Genomic DNA, 23,789 nt, shown 5'->3' on the forward strand with positions numbered 1-23,789 from the left:
TTTCCTTATATATTCTTTAATCACGTTTGATTTTCAAGCTCCAAAGACCATGAATCATTATTTTTATCAGCAACACGTTTAGAAATGACACAAATCATTCCTCTTCCACTCACCCTCTAATATTCGCGTGTTGATCCCAGACCAACATATTATTTTTCCCATCCTTGGCAAGACAATTTTATTCTTTTCTAGGGCATATAATCTTGGATAAATCAAGCTCAACGTATCTTTACTAATTTAATGATCCAACCAGAAATGAAAAGAATCTTTTATCATTTTAGTGTAAACTTTTCACGATTAGGTTCCATTCTCCCACACCTTTTGCCACTTTGTATTTGTTTAACACATGAAAAATATCGCTAGCATCTTCGTGAATCGAGTGAAAAATCCTTAAATATATTTCTGACAATTATAATTTATAAAATCTTCATTTCCACAACATATACTTTTATGTATTTTTTATTTTTCTTAAAAAGTATGTTGGGTATGTATCTTTCAAAACATAAAAATGGATACTACAAGTTTATTGGTTTATCTTAACATTATAAACATAAAAGTAATTTATGATAGATATGAACATTATCATGCAAATATACCTAAAAATAACTGAAATGATTTTCTATATAAAATTATGATGAAGTCACTTGACTCCATTAATCCTGTTGTATGTATGCCCATGATTTGAGACACCTACGCATTATTGGCACCTATTGGATGATGAACGAAATAATTGAGCAAAAAAAAAGATAATAATAACTTGGGTTTTAAAAGGAATACTAAACTTTGGTGGCAACCTTTTAGGTTTTTCGATAGTTACAAATTATATTCATTAATGTATACAATTTTTTTAAAAAAAAATTGTGAAAAGCTCGCATATAAGGAAAGCAAAGGGAACCTTCTAGCCAGGATAGAAGCCCGAACAACAAGAAGAAAGAAAACACAAACCGGAACCAAAACAGAAAAAGAAAAATAAACATGAAACAAAAAACTACAACGAGAAAATTTTAAAGTATAACCTAACCACAAGATTGACAATAATATAGTGTTTAGCATTGAGATTAGTTGTTTATTCACAGGTGGTAAACTGTGTTAAAGAAACAATTAGTGATGACGAATAAGAATAAAAGAGAGTTCTCTAACCATTAGAAGTTCTTAAATCATTAGTAACTTTGATTATGAATATGATTTTAAGTAGCTCTGTTACAGTCAATCTATCGAGAAAGTACTTACAATAAGATGCACCTTACCACTTAAGGTGTGGTCACGTTGTACGATATCCATCCCACCATTCTATAAACGTTTTCATACCAACCTTTAGAAAGAAAATATGGTTCGTGGCGATACGAAGAGCAAAGGGCGTCATATTGTGGTCATGTCTTGTGTGCATGTGCTATTTAACTATACCCTTCAGGGTCCTGCTAGCGCTAGCCTAAGAGAAAACTATAACCTTCAAGTGCTCCCACATTTAGACGACTTTATGTTTTTTCTCGACATCAATGTGGGACAAGTTCTCATTTATTCCCTTTCAATTAATTGAGCTCACTTCAAAAACACAACTTTGAGCAACAACATTTTATTCATTTTAGCCCCTTTTAGGCGAGGCGTGGTTCGTGGAAGCCCTCACATCATAAAACACAAACCAAAGAATAATATTTATATTAACAGAAATATAATATGAACAGGGAACATACACTTTTAATACTTAGTTAAACACCCCCCCTCCCCCACACCCCACACACACACACACTATTTTTTTCCATAGAAACTAAAGTCTGATTCATATTTACCACTGAAGTTATTTTATGTTTAAAAATTTCCCCGGCTACAAGATACAAGTTTCAGGTGAATACATTGAAGTTTCATGTATGGTTAGCAGTTTCACTCACGTGTTTATCTCCAGCTATAATAACTACTCTGCATATTGTAGCATGGAAAACAGACGTGTTTGTTTTAAGAAATCTGTGTCTAAGACAAATAAACATGTTCTCTTGTAAGAGTTATAAACACTCAACAGTATCCAGTCTCAGAATTCCGATGTTTTATTTTCGCACTCTATGTTTTATAAAAATAAATCGTATCTATTAAAGTGACTACATATTACTGATGTATTTCTCATAAATTAGGACATATAAAAATTCCATAAAATTAGGGATGTTAATGAGCCGAGCCATGCCCGAGCTCAGGCTCATTTTGACTTACAAGGGCTTGAGTTCGAGCTCAACTTGTTATGAGCTCTTTTCCTAAAGCTCGAGCTCGGCTCGTAAGTTGTTTTTTTAAGCTCGAGCTCGCCTCATTTATTAATTATTAACTAATTTATATTTTTTCAAAAATTATTTTGAAATATTTTTAGTAAAACCTTAAACAAGTTTAAACTCGGTTCGAGCTCGTTTAGTACCTTAAACAACCCAAAGCTAGGCTATAAAGTGTTAATACATAGAAATATTAAAGAGGTAAACTAAAAAAATACACAAGGCTTGAGCTTGAACTCAAAAAAGCTTGGCTCATACGTTTTTTATCGACTTGAGCTCGGGTAGCTCATGAGCAAGCTCTGCTCATTTGCACCCCTACGCTAAATTTGAGTTTATAAATTTGTAATTTTAATTTTATTACATTAAATTTGATTGTGTTTCACATAACCCCAACTAGAGATGCGGAAAAAAAACCGAACTCTGAATCGGAATCGGTTTTTTTTATACTTGGCTTTTTACTACCCGAACCCGTGCCCAAAATCTGACCCGATTTGTACTAGGTAATACCCGAAACTGGAACTGGACCCAGTTTGTACTCAATAATACCCAAAACAAGGTTTTTCAAATACCTGAAAAATACCCTAAAAAATTCAGCCCCGAAAAATAACCGAATCTATACCCAGAAAAATACACAAAAAAACCCTCTAAAACTGAATATAGAGTATTCAGATCCCCGGTTCCATACCTGACCCGAACCGGATGCATATGATATGGATTTTGAAGACATTTCCGAACCTGAACCCCACTCGGGTATGACCAATATCCGATAATTTGTGAACCTGATTCTTATCCGAAACCATATATTTGAAAAACCTGATTTTTTCGCCTCTAACCCCAACCCTTTACTTTACCTACACAACAGGGGCCAACCAAACCCTATACGTTGATTGTGAACAACTGTCTAATCTATCACTGTTGTCATAATAATATTATTAACACCCACTTCACCCCAACTAACGACAGCAAGCACTGTACTCCAGCGCACGTTTTCATCTATCCATCCGCCTCAACCACCACACAATGTTGCGAAAACAAGTTCTCCGTCAATTATTATTATTATTATTATTCGTCGCCGTCTGCTTTGCATGTTTACTTGCCGTTACAGATTCGGTTATTTTAAACGACGCCGTTAATGTGACGGTTACTGGATCATCAAAGGAAGAGAGTGTTGCAGATATGTTTGATCGTGCGCTTCAGAAGGAGTTTAACGAGAATGATGATGATGATGATGATCAACAGTCTGACGGTTAGTTAGTTAGTTAATTTTGATTTATTTAGTTTGAAACTGTTTGTTTGAGAATTAGAGGTTGATGTTGTGTTCGGTTAGGGCTTGGCTTGCAATTAGGTAGGTGCATTTAGGAATTGAGTGTTTATTTAGTTGAATTAGTAATGTTATTGTTGCTAGGAACTGTTAATCTGAGAATCAGACGCTATTGTGTTCATTTAAGGCTTCCGATTAGGTACATTTGCTATTGCTGCTAATTACTGAGACCGATGAGCAGTCTGACTGACGGTTAGTTAGTTAGTTAGTTAGTTAGATCTGGTTTTTGTTTAGGTTTTGTTTATTGTGGTTATGAATTAGTTTGAAATTGTTAATATGATGCGTATTGTGTTCAGTTATGAAATTAGGTTTTTACTTGAATTAATAATGTTATTGTTGCTAGGTTTAGTTGAAACTGTTAATCTGAGAATCAGTTGTTACTGTGTTCATTTAGAGCTTGCGATTAGGTAAAGTTATGCTATTGTTATGTTTGATCGCTCGCTTGAAATGGAGTTTACGGAGAACGATGGCAGTCTGACGGCTAGTTAGTTAGTTAGATCTGAAATTTGTTTCGGTTTAGTTTATTGTGGTTTATGAATCAGTTCGAAACTGTTAATTTGATAATTAGACGTTGATGTTGTGTTGTGTTTGGTTATGGCTTGCAGTTAGGTACATTGTGAAATTAAGTGTTTATTTACTCAAATTAATCATGCTATTGCTTCTAGTTTTAGTTGATTGTGATTTTTGATTTAGTTTGATATTGCAGACTGGATGATCATGCGTTCCTGATTTCTGACCTAATTAGGTACATTTAGAAATTGTGTCCTTTTTGCATAATTGATTTAGTTTGACATTATAGACTAGATGATGATATGCTTATTGAGTTGATTTAGGTCTTGCAGTTAGGTACATTTTGAAATTAAGTGTTTATTTAATCAACTTAATCATGCTAATGCTACTAGGTTTAGTGGATTGTGATCAAATAGATCTAAGGAAGATAGTGTGGTTGACATATTTGATTGCGCTTTTGAAAAGGAGTTTACCGAGAACGATGAACAGTCTGATTGTTAGTTAGATCTGAAAATCAGACGTTGATATGTAGACTGTGTTCAATTAGGGCATGCAATTAGGTACATTAAGAAATAAAGTCTTTATTTACTCAAATTAATCTTGTTATTGCTGCTAGGTTTAGTTGATTGTGAGTTATAATTTAGTTTGGCACTATAGACTAGATGATCATGCATTTCCAATTTCTTACCTAACCAGGTACATTCAGAAATTAAGTGCTTATTTAGTCTATTTAGTCATGCTATTGCTGCTAGGTCTAGTTGTTGATTGTGATTTCTGATTTAGTTTGAAACTGTTAACATGAGAATCAGATGTTTATATGCATATTGTGTTCAATTAGGGCATGCAATTAGGTACATTTTGAAATTAAGTGTTTATTTACTCAAATTAATCATGCTATTGCTTCTAGGTTTAGTTGATTGTGATTTCTAATCTAGTTTGACATTGTAGACTAGATGATCAGACATTTCTAAATTTTGAGCTAATTAGGACATCCAATTAGGTATGTTTACTGTTTAGGAATTGGGTTATTATTTACTCAAAACTAATCATGCTATTACTTTTAGGTTTAGTTGATTGTGATTTCTAATTTAGTTTGACATTGTAAACTAGATGATATGATATTCCTAATTTCTGACCTAATTAGGAGTTTAGGACACACAATTAGGTGCATTTGGGGCATGAAATCATTTTATTAATTTACTCACACTAGGAATTACATGTGTGAAATTATTTGAATTGTGAAATCTTACTTGTAAACCGGTGCTATGCAATATGCATGAATAAAATGTAACTTACTTTGCATTGTTATATGTCTTACTCAGCTACCGATCCTGGGAGCTTCAATAATAGTGTGGCAGGACAACAGGTATGTCACATTGTCATGTAATCTTTAGATTAGGGGGTTTTGTATGTAAGTTTCAAACTTGTTGGCTAGAAAAGCCCGTGGACATAAAATGCCATTGATTATCATCAAGTATCATTATATTTAGAGATAAAGATAACATGGTCCAGTTAGGTCTTATGTTCTGACATATCTTATGCACAACACCAACTATAGGGTTAAGAGGTGTACTAACTTGTCAGTTAGCTTTTACGTGTTTTAGAATTTAGAGACCCTTAAATGTTTCAGTTAGGTCTTATGTTGTGACATATCTTATGCACAACACCAACCATAGGGTTAAGAGGTGTACTAACTTGTCAGTTAGCTTTTACGTGTTTTAGAATTTAGATTTTAGAGACCCTTAAATGTTTAATTATTGTTGAATCTCACTGACATTAATGTGTATGTATCATATATGTCAAAGTTTGACCTTTGCTGAGATTTAAAGCTTTTAAAACATTTCATGATATTCTATGATTCATTTTTCCTGTGGGCACCTAATTGGCCGCTGCTTATTCATTATGAAAAAAGGGATTTACGTGAAATCCAAAGTTTTATACTTTTATTCATATACATAATTTTTTCACTTTGTACCAAATAAATACACTGACAATCGTATTCTGAAAATGTTAAATAAACAAAAAGGAATACGACCTGAGCTTCATCTAAGGATGATGCAACTTCAAAGTATTAACAAAATCTATATATATTTCTAATTGAAAACTCTCGGGTTGCATAATACTTGTATATTTTGTTTTCTAGGAACAGGGTCAGTAGTGTTTTGTCATAATTCTCTGACATGTTTGACATACCAGGCAGTTCTGGAAACTGTTGCTAGAGTGAAGTCAAAGAGAAATGAAACCAAAGAGGAGAAGCATGTTCTGCTCATTGTATTGACTTTCCTTAATGTATATAAACAAATTTACGCTATGCACAAATGTGATACATATAGCTCTTATGTAAGTTTGTTTTCAAAAGTCTAATATACATATTGTTTAAAATTACTTGTATTTTAGGTCATCATTTCAGCTTCATGATGTTTTCAATTTGGAAAATGAGAACCGTCCTGAAGATACACCACGACTGATAGATAGCAAGGTAATCTTTTATACTTTTAAGCACAGTGATTAGAGTGAAATGTTCTTTTCAGTTATATGTTTGCTTGTGCATGTGAATAGAATCTTATATTGCAATCTTTACTCAGAGCAATGTCTTTATCATGTCAAATCCCAAATCTAAGTATCCTGTGCTACAGTTAGACATTAGGTATGTCTCACTCCCGTCCAACCAAAACCCAAGTAGTTACAAAGTTTTCTGAAATTTCGTATCTAATTCTTATTTTATTATTAACAGATTGATATCTGATTTGGTGGTTGTCATTGTTTCTGCAACATGTGGTGGGATTGCATTTGCTTGTGCTGGGCAGCCGGTCTGTTAATTATTACATTATCTGTTAATTTATTAACGGGATCGTCCTATTTTTTTAAGTCATATTAAGCTAGAATCCATTTCTTTTTAAAACCATGCAGGTTATTACAGGATATTTGCTAGCAGGATCTTTGATTGGACCAGGTGGATTTAGCTTTGTTAATGAGCTGGTTCAGGTAATGTCCTGGATTGTTATAACTTATCAGATTAAATGACATTTTACGCCTCCCGAATTCGTCGAAATATACAAAACCTATTCCTGACATGACATGGCATAATTACTGTGCATGTTCCTGCTTTTTACTGTTTCGTTACGGTTTTGGTCATCTTACTCTGACCAGGGATCAATATGGAATGAAACAGTAAAATGAAGGACATGCAGTGTAATCATGTCACATTGGGGACGATTTTCATAAACTTTGTGAAACTAAGGGGATGAAAAATTGCAGTTTATTTTATTTATATATTTATATGAGCATCCTATTATGTTTCCATGGAATCTTGACATGTACTTCATGTTGATCTTAATCACTTGTGGATATATATAATTATGCAGGTGGAAACTTTTGCTCAGTTTGGTGTCATTTTTCTTCTTTTTGCATTGGGATTGGAGTTCTCAGCAGCAAAGGTTTCTCAACTTCCTACTTGTGTTTCTGCACGTACACGCAGAGATTAGGAATCACATAACTTGCATAAAGAAAAAGAAATGTTTAAAACTCTATATCTACAAATTCTTTTGTGTGTGTGACACCCTCTCATAATCAAGTTTTCACTTTTTTGTATTGTAGCTTCGTGTTGTCAGAACAGTTGCTATCCTAGGAGGTTTGCTCCAGATACTTCTTTTTATGTGTTTGGCTGGAGTAATTGCTGTGGTATGTATCTCTTTTATAAATTTCTCTGTTCTTTTTACAAGACTTTTTAATGACACAAAACGGAAAATTCTCTCATTTTAGGTCAATGCTCGTAACCTTGTTACATTTTTTATAATGTACATGGATAGTTATCGTATTTTTTTTTTTTCGTTATTCATCAAACAACACAAGGAATGAGAATAAAATTACAAAGTATCCAACTTTTTTCATTAAGGGCACATATTGTATTGAAACTAGTTTACAGGCCACCCAAATTTAATGCGATTTTAGCTAAAACAATCTGAATGACGAAAATGCCCTTTTTTGCAGTTATGTGGTGGTGAAGCTTCTGAAGGTGTATTTGTCGGGGCCTTTCTTTCCATGTCATCAACAGCAGTGGTAGGTATATATTTCACAATTGAATATTACAACTTACAAGTCATTTATGATTTTATTTAGTAGCATTATGATGCACAAGTTTGTTAATAAAAATCTTTCTTCCATATCATTTTCTTTTTTCAAATTTCTCTTTGTTAATCTTTATCAATCAGTCATGGGCACGAAGTAACAATCTCAACTTAGATTTATCATCTATCCTTTTTGTTTTTGGTGATGCTGACTCTCATTGTTTTGGTATACCACAGGTTTTGAAGTTTCTTATGGAAAAGAATAGTATTAGTACTCTGTATGGGCAAGTCACTGTTGGGACCCTAATTTTGCAAGTATGTTTTTTCTTTCTTATCTTGATCCACTTATAATTGGTTAAATCGGGTTATGCTTTATCTTAAAGGGTCAAACATGCTTTATAGCCTAAAAGGGAAACATACCAATTGCCGAATGGGTTGAACTGGGTCAATCAGGCTGAAAGTTAACATTTATGTCTAATACTCTAACGCACACGACCTCTTAAATGGCTTTATTTAACAAAATCTGACTAATAATGTAATAATATACTTGTAATTATACTTTACAAACTTGGGTGGTGTATGGTTTAGCCTGTAAGGAGCTTGATACATTATTGTCCATATTACTATTTTAGTTTTTTTGCAAATTTATCTTCCACCTATTTAAAAAAAGGGATAGTTACTAGTTTCTCATTTTCCTTTCTTTATCATATTGCAATTTAATGATATTTTACTATCTTAAATGCATTAAGGGTAAAAATGTAAAAAAGGCTTTCTGTTAACTAAAATTTGCATTAATTGCAAATATATAAATTTCTATATTGTTTATGAGCAAATAAAAGTGTTTTGGGTCAACCTGGCCTGATCCATTTCAACATGAATAAAGAATTACCCATTTGATGCAAACACATTGTGACCCGTTACCCCAACCGCCCAACCCACCTATTTTGCCACATCTACAACTGTGGATGACCTCTATTTTAAAAACAATTAGTGAAGATTACTAAACCTTTGAAATTATGTGAAACTTATTATTAATGTATCTTAATGTGACAGGATTGTGCAGTGGGTTTATTATTTGCACTACTTCCAATCCTTGGTGGCACTTCTGGAATTTTTGAAGGCCTCTTATCTATGACAAAGATGTAAGTAAATTAGCCTGAATCTCCATGAATATAATGAACTGATGATTATTTCCAGATTTTACTAAACACATGCATAACTGCAAATAAATATTGCATTTTTAGTTTTTAAACAGCTTCATCAGATAAAGCGAACAGATATAATATGGTGCACTATGCTTAAGTTAATCTTGATGAAGCACATATGAATTTTAATTGGACCTGGGTTTTTAACGCCTTTTCAGTTAACTTTTGTACCAGATACAAAACAAAATGGATTGGTTGGGTCTAACTGAAACATCTTTTGTTCTTGATTTTTAAAAATTCTGTAATAAATTATTTGTGTCATAGGGTTACAGAAAGTTATATTACGTCAACGATGATCTATCTTTTTTAATAAAACACTTTAGGAGGGTTTGCGCTTTAAAATACACATTGAATGAGTTTTTTTTTTTTAATTCTACATGTTTGACACATTAGAAATCAACTTATCCTGTATTGGCATTTTCTTTTTTATTATATAAAAACGTGTCAAAACGCCCCCCCCCCCCCACCCCCAACTAATTATATGTATATAAACTATAAAGTTACTTATATTTTATGAAGTCTCTCTTCGAATGTACATTCCCTAATGACTTCTGTTATCAGGTTGGTGACTTTAGTTTTATTTTTGGCTGTTTTATCGGGTATTCTCCCGCACTTGTATACCTTGGTTTTTCAATCTTATGATACGCCTCTCATCTCAGGTTATATCATCTATGTTCTGACACCGAAAATGATTAATATTGCCTTCATTATGTTTCATATGTTTTAATGTTACTTTGTTGACAATTTGCAGACCAATGAACTTTATCAGCTGGCATCTGTCGCTTTCTGCTTGATAGTTGCATCGGTTAGCTACTTAGCTCCACTGTTCTATTTACACTTTGGAATAATGTTTTTTAAAGGTGGAAATCATGACCAGTTTACTTATGAGTGCATTAATTTGTGTTGTGTTTTATTTCAAACGGGTCAAATGGGTCGAACGTGTTTTTAGCTAAAAGGGGAACGGGTCATACCTGCTCAAAGCCACTAACTGTAAATGAACTGAACAAATACGGAGTATCTTCGTGTTTGTTCGTAAAGAAAATGGTTATGTTCGTGTTAGTTCGTAAAGAAAATGGTTATGTTTGTGTTAGTTCGTTAAGGAAATTGACATGTTCGTGTTCATGTATAGTATAAATGAACAGTTCACGAACGTAAACGAATGAGCATAACTGAACATAGATGAATGGACATAATTGAGCTAATTAAAAGTAGGTGTGAACAAACTTTAACAAATGTAAACAAATGAACATAAATGAACGGAAACGAATGAACATATACGAATTTAAATAAACGAAAGTAAACAAACATAGATGAACAAACAAGACATATGTTCATGTCTTGACCCGTTACCTGACCTACCCGTGTCTACCTTGCAACCATAAATGCTTTTGCATCCTATTTGGCATAATTTCTTATACATACTGTCTGATGATACACTATATTGATAATATCAATAAAAAAACCTTATTTTTGATTTCAGTGTAGTGACAAGTTGGGTCTAAGCCTTGAACTGGGTAGCTTTGCTGCTGGAGTGATGATATCAACAACTGATCTTGCTCACCATACGCTTGAACAAGTAATATTCATTTTGTTTAACTTATTATATTCATTGGGCCTAACTTATTATATTCATTTTGTTTAATCCTTATCAAGAACCAAAATTGTAAAAAAATTATGTGGAAAGTAGCTGAAAATTGAGGCAACCTTGTAAAAATCATTGTTTGATAAAGGTGTCAAAATGGCGGGTTGGATAACGGACTAACGCTTTCAAATGAACAGTGAATAGTCTCATTGTTTCTGTTAATCTAAATAAATCATTTCTTGTTTTAGGTGGAACCGATTCGCAATTTCTTTGCTGCACTTTTCCTTGTGAGCATTGGGATGTTTATTCATGTTCAGTTTCTATGGATCCACATTGATATCTTACTAGCATCAGTTATACTGGTGGTCGTAATCAAGACCTTTGTAGTTGCCACTGTAGTCAAAGGATTTAGATACAATACCAAGACCGCTCTTCTTGTAAGTGTGTCTGCTACTTTTCTCATTTTTTTCCCCTAAGAGGTGGCCAAATGGTTCGGGTCGGGATACTGGTAAAAATGAATAGTTTTCTCTATGAATCAAAATGGGTCGGGTTGGGTTGATCATAGGCTTTTAAACGAACCAAATGAACATGAATTGAGCATGTTTGTGTTCTTTTAGTTAACTTTAACCAAACAAACAATCAAACATGAACAATTGAACAAACAGGATTTTCTTGTTCGTGTTCGTACATTAAGAAAATGAAAATGTTTGTGTTTGTATATGTTCGTTCGTCAATGATATAAATGAACGGTTCACGAACATAAACGCACGAACATAACTGAACATAGATGAACGAACATAACTGTGCTAAACCAATTAAAAATAAATGTGATCATGTGAACAACAATGTGTTGGGCCTAAAAAGTTATTAAAACCAAACTAATTCGTAATGAGCCTAAAAATCTAAATGAACATATTAAAGAACGTAAATTAGCAAAAATAAATGAATGTATAGAACGAATATAAATGAATTTAAATGAACGAATGTAAACGAACGTTCACGAACATAAATAAACAAACAAGACATATCTTCATGTTCATTTGTTTATTGAATAAACGAACGTAAACTAACTTCTTGGCGAGCAGTTCACTGAACGTTCGGTTCATTGACAGGCCTACCACTTATATTTAACGAGATTTAGGTTTGTTGTATTTTAAAAAATTACTCTTTGGAGACTTTTGGCCCGATCAGTTCGTTTACCATCTAGCTTAACTCTGATTTGAGCCGTAAGAGATAAAACGCAACTGAAATTGAAATTGATCGGAATTGCCAGCTCTACTTCAAATGGTTTCTGTTTTTCAATGTGTGTATAACTATATATATAGTATTTATCTTTATTTAAAAATGAGTGTCGGTTAATAATATCTTGATGTAGTTTGGAATGTCCCTTGCCCAAATTGGGGAATTTGCATTTGTTCTTTTAAGCCGTGCCTCCAATCTTCATCTAATTGAGGTAATATCTATGTTCAGCGTATTATGTACCACTTTTCGCTTAACACATTACTTAAAGGATGCATTTTTAAACCATTTGCTTCTGAATGAGTCAATTTGGACTGTGTTTCATCTCAATCGGGTCAAAGTAAGGCAGATTTCAAAATAACCTCCTAAATTATATTCAGTTATTATTAATATTACCATTTTTGTAATAAAAGAAGGGAAAACAGTGTTTATGGGTCAACCTGGACCGCTCTGTTTCACCCTCGCTATAATGACATGGCCCGTTTTAACCTTATGGTTTCAAAATTTGAACATAACATTGTGTTGTTACTGTGACTCAACTAGTCAACTGTCTGTTTAACAGGGAAAGTTGTATCTACTGCTTCTGGGCACAACAGCTCTCAGCTTGGTATGTAAATCATTATTCATTTCTTAAACATACCACAGGTTGACTTTTGAAGTCAATCTTTCAGTTTTTACGTTAAAAACAAAAACAAAAACAGTGGCATGATATTCTAAGTTATTTTATGCAGGTGACGACGCCGTTTCTTTTTAAACTGATTCCAGCCGTTGTACATCTTGGAGCATTATTGCGTTGGTTCACGCCCGATGTCCCCACAGAGGTAATGGTTCTTTCTCAAAGAAGTTTTCCAGGAAAATTATATAGGTTGTACACCACACCTTCATAATAATATTATACAATATAATAACGTGACAATTTCGGCTCTTTTTTAATCATATTTGACACTAATTGTATTTTAAAATATTTAAAATTTGGTAGAAAGTTTCTTGGGCCATCCTGACCTGACCCGTTTCTGCCACGTTTATTACACAGTCCACTTGACCCTCCCATTTAGACACCTGTATACCGTAACATTGTTCATCTACAGAAGTTATTGGTATATATTTTCTTATTATTTGCTAAAGTATGACTTTATAATTTTTTCCATTCCAGAAACTATTTAAAGGAGAACTGATGCGTTCAGACACCGCGAAACGTATTAGTGTAATCATCGACAACTCTCATGATTTATAACATCTCGTTAATTGTGAATTACAAAAGGATGTTACTCAAAACGGAAAGAGGTGAATGCAGACAGAGTTGACCGATCTTAAAGTCAAACCTGATCAACAGTCTGACGGTTAGTTAGTTAGTTAATTTTGATTTATTTAGTTTGAAACTGTTTGTTTGAGAATTAGAGGTTGATGTTGTGTTCGGTTAGGGCTTGGCTTGCAATTAGGTAGGTGCATTTAGGAATTGAGTGTTTATTTAGTTGAATTAGTAATGTTATTGTTGCTAGGAACTGTTAATCTGAGAATCAGACGCTATTGTGTTCATTTAAGGCTTCCGATTAGGTACATTTGCTATTGCTGCTAATTACTGAGACCGATGAGCAGTCTGACTGACGGTTAGTTAGTTAGTTAGTTAGTTAGATCTGGTTTTTGTTTAGGTTTAGTTTATTGTGGTTTATGAATTAGTTTGAAATTGTTAATATGATGCGTATTGTGTTCAGTTATGAAATTAGGTTTTTACTTGAATTAATAATGTTATTGTTGCTAGGTTTAGTTGAAACTGTTAATCTGAGAATCAGTTGTTACTGTGTTCATTTAGAGCTTGCGATTAGGTAAAGTTATGCTATTGTTATGTTTGATAGCTCGCTTGAAATGGAGTTTACGGAGAACGATGGCAGTCTGACGGCTAGTTAGTTAGTTAGATCTGAAATTTGTTTCGGTTTAGTTTATTGTGGTTTATGAATCAGTTCGAAACTGTTAATTTGATAATTAGACGTTGATGTTGTGTTGTGTTTGGTTATGGCTTGCAGTTAGGTACATTGTGAAATTAAGTGTTTATTTACTCAAATTAATCATGCTATTGCTTCTAGTTTTAGTTGATTGTGATTTTTGATTTAGTTTGATATTGCAGACTGGATGATCATGCGTTCCTGATTTCTGACCTAATTAGGTACATTTAGAAATTGTGTCCTTTTTGCATAATTGATTTAGTTTGACATTATAGACTAGATGATGATATGCTTATTGAGTTGATTTAGGTCTTGCAGTTAGGTACATTTTGAAATTAAGTGTTTATTTAATCAACTTAATCATGCTAATGCTACTAGGTTTAGTGGATTGTGATCAAATAGATCTAAGGAAGATAGTGTGGTTGACATATTTGATTGCGCTTTTGAAAAGGAGTTTACCGAGAACGATGAACAGTCTGATTGTTAGTTAGATCTGAAAATCAGACGTTGATATGTAGACTGTGTTCAATTAGGGCATGCAATTAGGTACATTAAGAAATAAAGTCTTTATTTACTCAAATTAATCTTGTTATTGCTGCTAGGTTTAGTTGATTGTGAGTTATAATTTAGTTTGGCACTATAGACTAGATGATCATGCATTTCCAATTTCTTACCTAACCAGGTACATTCAGAAATTAAGTGCTTATTTAGTCTATTTAGTCATGCTATTGCTGCTAGGTCTAGTTGTTGATTGTGATTTCTGATTTAGTTTGAAACTGTTAACATGAGAATCAGATGTTTATATGCATATTGTGTTCAATTAGGGCATGCAATTAGGTACATTTTGAAATTAAGTGTTTATTTACTCAAATTAATCATGCTATTGCTTCTAGGTTTAGTTGATTGTGATTTCTAATCTAGTTTGACATTGTAGACTAGATGATCAGACATTTCTAAATTTTGAGCTAATTAGGACATCCAATTAGGTATGTTTACTGTTTAGGAATTGGGTTATTATTTACTCAAAACTAATCATGCTATTACTTTTAGGTTTAGTTGATTGTGATTTCTAATTTAGTTTGACATTGTAAACTAGATGATATGATATTCCTAATTTCTGACTAATTAGGAGTTTAGGACACACAATTAGGTGCATTTGGGGCATGAAATCATTTTATTAATTTACTCACACTAGGAATTACATGTGTGAAATTATTTGAATTGTGAAATCTTACTTGTAAACCGGTGCTATGCAATATGCATGAATAAAATGTAACTTACTTTGCATTGTTATATGTCTTACTCAGCTACCGATCCTGGGAGCTTCAATAATAGTGTGGCAGGACAACAGGTATGTCACATTGTCATGTAATCTTTAGATTAGGGGGTTTTGTATGTAAGTTTCAAACTTGTTGGCTAGAAAAGCCCGTGGACATAAAATGCCATTGATTATCATCAAGTATCATTATATTTAGAGATAAAGATAACATGGTCCAGTTAGGTCTTATGTTCTGACATATCTTATGCACAACACCAACTATAGGGTTAAGAGGTGTACTAACTTGTCAGTTAGCTTTTACGTGTTTTAGAATTTAGAGACCCTTAAATGTTTCAGTTAGGTCTTATGTTGTGACATATCTTATGCACAACACCAACCATAGGGTTAAGAGGTGTACTAACTTGTCAGTTAGCTTTTACGTGTTTTAGAATTTAGATTTTAGAGACCCTTAAATGTTTAATTATTGTTGAATCTCACTGACATTAATGTGTATGTATCATATATGTCAAAGTTTGACCTTTGCTGAGATTTAAAGCTTTTAAAACATTTCATGATATTCTATGATTCATTTTTCCTGTGGGCACCTAATTGGCCGCTGCTTATTCATTATGAAAAAAGGGATTTACGTGAAATCCAAAGTTTTATACTTTTATTCATATACATAATTTTTTCACTTTGTACCAAATAAATACACTGACAATCGTATTCTGAAAATGTTAAATAAACAAAAAGGAATACGACCTGAGCTTCATCTAAGGATGATGCAACTTCAAAGTATTAACAAAATCTATATATATTTCTAATTGAAAACTCTCGGGTTGCATAATACTTGTATATTTTGTTTTCTAGGAACAGGGTCAGTAGTGTTTTGTCATAATTCTCTGACATGTTTGACATACCAGGCAGTTCTGGAAACTGTTGCTAGAGTGAAGTCAAAGAGAAATGAAACCAAAGAGGAGAAGCATGTTCTGCTCATTGTATTGACTTTCCTTAATGTATATAAACAAATTTACGCTATGCACAAATGTGATACATATAGCTCTTATGTAAGTTTGTTTTCAAAAGTCTAATATACATATTGTTTAAAATTACTTGTATTTTAGGTCATCATTTCAGCTTCATGATGTTTTCAATTTGGAAAATGAGAACCGTCCTGAAGATACACCACGACTGATAGATAGCAAGGTAATCTTTTATACTTTTAAGCACAGTGATTAGAGTGAAATGTTCTTTTCAGTTATATGTTTGCTTGTGCATGTGAATAGAATCTTATATTGCAATCTTTACTCAGAGCAATGTCTTTATCATGTCAAATCCCAAATCTAAGTATCCTGTGCTACAGTTAGACATTAGGTATGTCTCACTCCCGTCCAACCAAAACCCAAGTAGTTACAAAGTTTTCTGAAATTTCGTATCTAATTCTTATTTTATTATTAACAGATTGATATCTGATTTGGTGGTTGTCATTGTTTCTGCAACATGTGGTGGGATTGCATTTGCTTGTGCTGGGCAGCCGGTCTGTTAATTATTACATTATCTGTTAATTTATTAACGGGATCGTCCTATTTTTTTAAGTCATATTAAGCTAGAATCCATTTCTTTTTAAAACCATGCAGGTTATTACAGGATATTTGCTAGCAGGATCTTTGATTGGACCAGGTGGATTTAGCTTTGTTAATGAGCTGGTTCAGGTAATGTCCTGGATTGTTATAACTTATCAGATTAAATGACATTTTACGCCTCCCGAATTCGTCGAAATATACAAAACCTATTCCTGACATGACATGGCATAATTACTGTGCATGTTCCTGCTTTTTACTGTTTCGTTACGGTTTTGGTCATCTTACTCTGACCAGGGATCAATATGGAATGAAACAGTAAAATGAAGGACATGCAGTGTAATCATGTCACATTGGGGACGATTTTCATAAACTTTGTGAAACTAAGGGGATGAAAAATTGCAGTTTATTTTATTTATATATTTATATGAGCATCCTATTATGTTTCCATGGAATCTTGACATGTACTTCATGTTGATCTTAATCACTTGTGGATATATATAATTATGCAGGTGGAAACTTTTGCTCAGTTTGGTGTCATTTTTCTTCTTTTTGCATTGGGATTGGAGTTCTCAGCAGCAAAGGTTTCTCAACTTCCTACTTGTGTTTCTGCACGTACACGCAGAGATTAGGAATCACATAACTTGCATAAAGAAAAAGAAATGTTTAAAACTCTATATCTACAAATTCTTTTGTGTGTGTGACACCCTCTCATAATCAAGTTTTCACTTTTTTGTATTGTAGCTTCGTGTTGTCAGAACAGTTGCTATCCTAGGAGGTTTGCTCCAGATACTTCTTTTTATGTGTTTGGCTGGAGTAATTGCTGTGGTATGTATCTCTTTTATAAATTTCTCTGTTCTTTTTACAAGACTTTTTAATGACACAAAACGGAAAATTCTCTCATTTTAGGTCAATGCTCGTAACCTTGTTACATTTTTTATAATGTACATGGATAGTTATCGTATTTTTTTTTTTTCGTTATTCATCAAACAACACAAGGAATGAGAATAAAATTACAAAGTATCCAACTTTTTTCATTAAGGGCACATATTGTATTGAAACTAGTTTACAGGCCACCCAAATTTAATGCGATTTTAGCTAAAACAATCTGAATGACGAAAATGCCCTTTTTTGCAGTTATGTGGTGGTGAAGCTTCTGAAGGTGTATTTGTCGGGGCCTTTCTTTCCATGTCATCAACAGCAGTGGTAGGTATATATTTCACAATTGAATATTACAACTTACAAGTCATTTATGATTTTATTTAGTAGCATTATGATGCACAAGTTTGTTAATAAAAATCTTTCTTCCATATCATTTTCTTTTTTCAAATTTCTCTTTGTTAATCTTTATCAATCAGTCATGGGCACGAAGTAACAATCTCAACTTAGATTTATCATCTATCCTTTTTGTTTTTGGTGATGCTGACTCTCATTGTTTTGGTATACCACAGGTTTTGAAGTTTCTTATGGAAAAGAATAGTATTAGTACTCTGTATGGGCAAGTCACTGTTGGGACCCTAATTTTGCAAGTATGTTTTTTCTTTCTTATCTTGATCCACTTATAATTGGTTAAATCGGGTTATGCTTTATCTTAAAGGGTCAAACATGCTTTATAGCCTAAAAGGGAAACATACCAATTGCCGAATGGGTTGAACTGGGTCAATCAGGCTGAAAGTTAACATTTATGTCTAATACTCTAACGCACACGACCTCTTAAATGGCTTTATTTAACAAAATCTGACTAATAATGTAATAATATACTTGTAATTATACTTTACAAACTTGGGTGGTGTATGGTTTAGCCTGTAAGGAGCTTGATACATTATTGTCCATATTACTATTTTAGTTTTTTTGCAAATTTATCTTCCACCTATTTAAAAAAAGGGATAGTTACTAGTTTCTCATTTTCCTTTCTTTATCATATTGCAATTTAATGATATTTTACTATCTTAAATGCATTAAGGGTAAAAATGTAAAAAAGGCTTTCTGTTAACTAAAATTTGCATTAATTGCAAATATATAAATTTCTATATTGTTTATGAGCAAATAAAAGTGTTTTGGGTCAACCTGGCCTGATCCATTTCAACATGAATAAAGAATTACCCATTTGATGCAAACACATTGTGACCCGTTACCCCAACCGCCCAACCCACCTATTTTGCCACATCTACAACTGTGGATGACCTCTATTTTAAAAACAATTAGTGAAGATTACTAAACCTTTGAAATTATGTGAAACTTATTATTAATGTATCTTAATGTGACAGGATTGTGCAGTGGGTTTATTATTTGCACTACTTCCAATCCTTGGTGGCACTTCTGGAATTTTTGAAGGCCTCTTATCTATGACAAAGATGTAAGTAAATTAGCCTGAATCTCCATGAATATAATGAACTGATGATTATTTCCAGATTTTACTAAACACATGCATAACTGCAAATAAATATTGCATTTTTAGTTTTTTAAACAGCTTCATCAGATAAAGCGAACAGATATAATATGGTGCACTATGCTTAAGTTAATCTTGATGAAGCACATATGAATTTTAATTGGACCTGGGTTTTTAACGCCTTTTCAGTTAACTTTTGTACCAGATACAAAACAAAATGGATTGGTTGGGTCTAACTGAAACATCTTTTGTTCTTGATTTTTAAAAATTCTGTAATAAATTATTTGTGTCATAGGGTTACAGAAAGTTATATTACGTCAACGATGATCTATCTTTTTTAATAAAACACTTTAGGAGGGTTTGCGCTTTAAAATACACATTGAATGAGTTTTTTTTTTTAATTCTACATGTTTGACACATTAGAAATCAACTTATCCTGTATTGGCATTTTCTTTTTTATTATATAAAAACGTGTCAAAACGCCCCCCCCCCCCCCACCCCCAACTAATTATATGTATATAAACTATAAAGTTACTTATATTTTATGAAGTCTCTCTTCGAATGTACATTCCCTAATGACTTCTGTTATCAGGTTGGTGACTTTAGTTTTATTTTTGGCTGTTTTATCGGGTATTCTCCCGCACTTGTATACCTTGGTTTTTCAATCTTATGATACGCCTCTCATCTCAGGTTATATCATCTATGTTCTGACACCGAAAATGATTAATATTGCCTTCATTATGTTTCATATGTTTTAATGTTACTTTGTTGACAATTTGCAGACCAATGAACTTTATCAGCTGGCATCTGTCGCTTTCTGCTTGATAGTTGCATCGGTTAGCTACTTAGCTCCACTGTTCTATTTACACTTTGGAATAATGTTTTTTAAAGGTGGAAATCATGACCAGTTTACTTATGAGTGCATTAATTTGTGTTGTGTTTTATTTCAAACGGGTCAAATGGGTCGAACGTGTTTTTAGCTAAAAGGGGAACGGGTCATACCTGCTCAAAGCCACTAACTGTAAATGAACTGAACAAATACGGAGTATCTTCGTGTTTGTTCGTAAAGAAAATGGTTATGTTCGTGTTAGTTCGTAAAGAAAATGGTTATGTTTGTGTTAGTTCGTTAAGGAAATTGACATGTTCGTGTTCATGTATAGTATAAATGAACAGTTCACGAACGTAAACGAATGAGCATAACTGAACATAGATGAATGGACATAATTGAGCTAATTAAAAGTAGGTGTGAACAAACTTTAACAAATGTAAACAAATGAACATAAATGAACGGAAACGAATGAACATATACGAATTTAAATAAACGAAAGTAAACAAACATAGATGAACAAACAAGACATATGTTCATGTCTTGACCCGTTACCTGACCTACCCGTGTCTACCTTGCAACCATAAATGCTTTTGCATCCTATTTGGCATAATTTCTTATACATACTGTCTGATGATACACTATATTGATAATATCAATAAAAAAACCTTATTTTTGATTTCAGTGTAGTGACAAGTTGGGTCTAAGCCTTGAACTGGGTAGCTTTGCTGCTGGAGTGATGATATCAACAACTGATCTTGCTCACCATACGCTTGAACAAGTAATATTCATTTTGTTTAACTTATTATATTCATTGGGCCTAACTTATTATATTCATTTTGTTTAATCCTTATCAAGAACCAAAATTGTAAAAAAATTATGTGGAAAGTAGCTGAAAATTGAGGCAACCTTGTAAAAATCATTGTTTGATAAAGGTGTCAAAATGGCGGGTTGGATAACGGACTAACGCTTTCAAATGAACAGTGAATAGTCTCATTGTTTCTGTTAATCTAAATAAATCATTTCTTGTTTTAGGTGGAACCGATTCGCAATTTCTTTGCTGCACTTTTCCTTGTGAGCATTGGGATGCTTATTCATGTTCAGTTTCTATGGATCCACATTGATATCTTACTAGCATCAGTTATACTGGTGGTCGTAATCAAGACCTTTGTAGTTGCCACTGTAGTCAAAGGATTTAGATACAATACCAAGACCGCTCTTCTTGTAAGTGTGTCTGCTACTTTTCTCATTTTTTTCCCCTAAGAGGTGGCCAAATGGTTCGGGTCGGGATACTGGTAAAAATGAATAGTTTTCTCTATGAATCAAAATGGGTCGGGTTGGGTTGATCATAGGCTTTTAAACGAACCAAATGAACATGAATTGAGCATGTTTGTGTTCTTTTAGTTAACTTTAACCAAACAAACAATCAAACATGAACAATTGAACAAACAGGATTTTCTTGTTCGTGTTCGTACATTAAGAAAATGAAAATGTTTGTGTTTGTATATGTTCGTTCGTCAATGATATAAATGAACGGTTCACGAACATAAACGCACGAACATAACTGAACATAGATGAACGAACATAACTGTGCTAAACCAATTAAAAATAAATGTGATCATGTGAACAACAATGTGTTGGGCCTAAAAAGTTATTAAAACCAAACTAATTCGTAATGAGCCTAAAAATCTAAATGAACATATTAAAGAACGTAAATTAGCAAAAATAAATGAATGTATAGAACGAATATAAATGAATTTAAATGAACGAATGTAAACGAACGTTCACGAACATAAATAAACAAACAAGACATATCTTCATGTTCATTTGTTTATTGAATAAACGAACGTAAACTAACTTCTTGGCGAGCAGTTCACTGAACGTTCGGTTCATTGACAGGCCTACCACTTATATTTAACGAGATTTAGGTTTGTTGTATTTTAAAAAATTACTCTTTGGAGACTTTTGGCCCGATCAGTTCGTTTACCATCTAGCTTAACTCTGATTTGAGCCGTAAGAGATAAAACGCAACTGAAATTGAAATTGATCGGAATTGCCAGCTCTACTTCAAATGGTTTCTGTTTTTCAATGTGTGTATAACTATATATATAGTATTTATCTTTATTTAAAAATGAGTGTCGGTTAATAATATCTTGATGTAGTTTGGAATGTCCCTTGCCCAAATTGGGGAATTTGCATTTGTTCTTTTAAGCCGTGCCTCCAATCTTCATCTAATTGAGGTAATATCTATGTTCAGCGTATTATGTACCACTTTTCGCTTAACACATTACTTAAAGGATGCATTTTTAAACCATTTGCTTCTGAATGAGTCAATTTGGACTGTGTTTCATCTCAATCGGGTCAAAGTAAGGCAGATTTCAAAATAACCTCCTAAATTATATTCAGTTATTATTAATATTACCATTTTTGTAATAAAAGAAGGGAAAACAGTGTTTATGGGTCAACCTGGACCGCTCTGTTTCACCCTCGCTATAATGACATGGCCCGTTTTAACCTTATGGTTTCAAAATTTGAACATAACATTGTGTTGTTACTGTGACTCAACTAGTCAACTGTCTGTTTAACAGGGAAAGTTGTATCTACTGCTTCTGGGCACAACAGCTCTCAGCTTGGTATGTAAATCATTATTCATTTCTTAAACATACCACAGGTTGACTTTTGAAGTCAATCTTTCAGTTTTTACGTTAAAAACAAAAACAAAAACAGTGGCATGATATTCTAAGTTATTTTATGCAGGTGACGACGCCGTTTCTTTTTAAACTGATTCCAGCCGTTGTACATCTTGGAGCATTATTGCGTTGGTTCACGCCCGATGTCCCCACAGAGGTAATGGTTCTTTCTCAAAGAAGTTTTCCAGGAAAATTATATAGGTTGTACACCACACCTTCATAATAATATTATACAATATAATAACGTGACAATTTCGGCTCTTTTTTAATCATATTTGACACTAATTGTATTTTAAAATATTTAAAATTTGGTAGAAAGTTTCTTGGGCCATCCTGACCTGACCCGTTTCTGCCACGTTTATTACACAGTCCACTTGACCCTCCCATTTAGACACCTGTATACCGTAACATTGTTCATCTACAGAAGTTATTGGTATATATTTTCTTATTATTTGCTAAAGTATGACTTTATAATTTTTTCCATTCCAGAAACTATTTAAAGGAGAACTGATGCGTTCAGACACCGCAAAACGTATTAGTGTAATCATCGACAACTCTCATGATTTATAACATCTCGTTAATTGTGAATTACAAAAGGATGTTACTCAAAACGGAAAGAGGTGAATGCAGACAGAGTTGACCGATCTTAAAGTCAAACCTGAGGCTACCCCTCCTACAACCCTTTTTCTACCAGAGTGAAAATATAGCCATATGCGTTGACATAACCGAGCCTGTAGCACTATGTACATATGTAGATGTATCAGATGGTTCTGATTTCAGTTTGTTTACTTATGTAGAAATAGAAAGTGTCGGTTTTGTAATGTAGCTTGAGTGTGTTTTGTTTCAATCCATGAGAGTCGTATGTGATTAACGACATTGTAACAAATCTAACTTAAGTAGAATTAACATTTTTCAACTTGTTTACTACTCATG

The 23,789-nt window shown here is 33.1% G+C and overlaps 2 pseudogenes across 1 annotated transcript; both read left to right on the forward strand.

Moving 5' to 3' along the window:
• Window positions 1-3,228: 3,228 nt before the first annotated feature.
• LOC143578047 (K(+) efflux antiporter 4-like) lies at window positions 3,229-13,456 on the forward strand (annotated as a pseudogene). The gene is made up of 20 exons (XR_013143207.1): window positions 3,229-3,495; window positions 5,403-5,446; window positions 6,277-6,335; window positions 6,478-6,559; window positions 6,666-6,727; window positions 6,815-6,890; window positions 6,991-7,065; window positions 7,446-7,517; window positions 7,678-7,761; window positions 8,071-8,139; window positions 8,385-8,462; window positions 9,201-9,289; window positions 9,914-10,011; window positions 10,104-10,157; window positions 10,833-10,928; window positions 11,183-11,371; window positions 12,310-12,387; window positions 12,736-12,780; window positions 12,905-12,994; window positions 13,327-13,456. The product of XR_013143207.1 is annotated as a K(+) efflux antiporter 4-like (transcript).
• Window positions 13,457-13,461: 5 nt separating this feature from the next.
• On the forward strand, window positions 13,462-23,708 carry LOC143578049 (K(+) efflux antiporter 4-like; annotated as a pseudogene).
• Window positions 23,709-23,789: the final 81 nt, after the last annotated feature.

This window comes from Bidens hawaiensis, unplaced genomic scaffold (assembly GCF_021521415.1).
Source record: "Bidens hawaiensis isolate Kalapana, Puna unplaced genomic scaffold, B.hawaiensis_p1.1 tig00029007_1, whole genome shotgun sequence".
Taxonomy (NCBI): Eukaryota; Viridiplantae; Streptophyta; class Magnoliopsida; order Asterales; family Asteraceae; genus Bidens; species Bidens hawaiensis.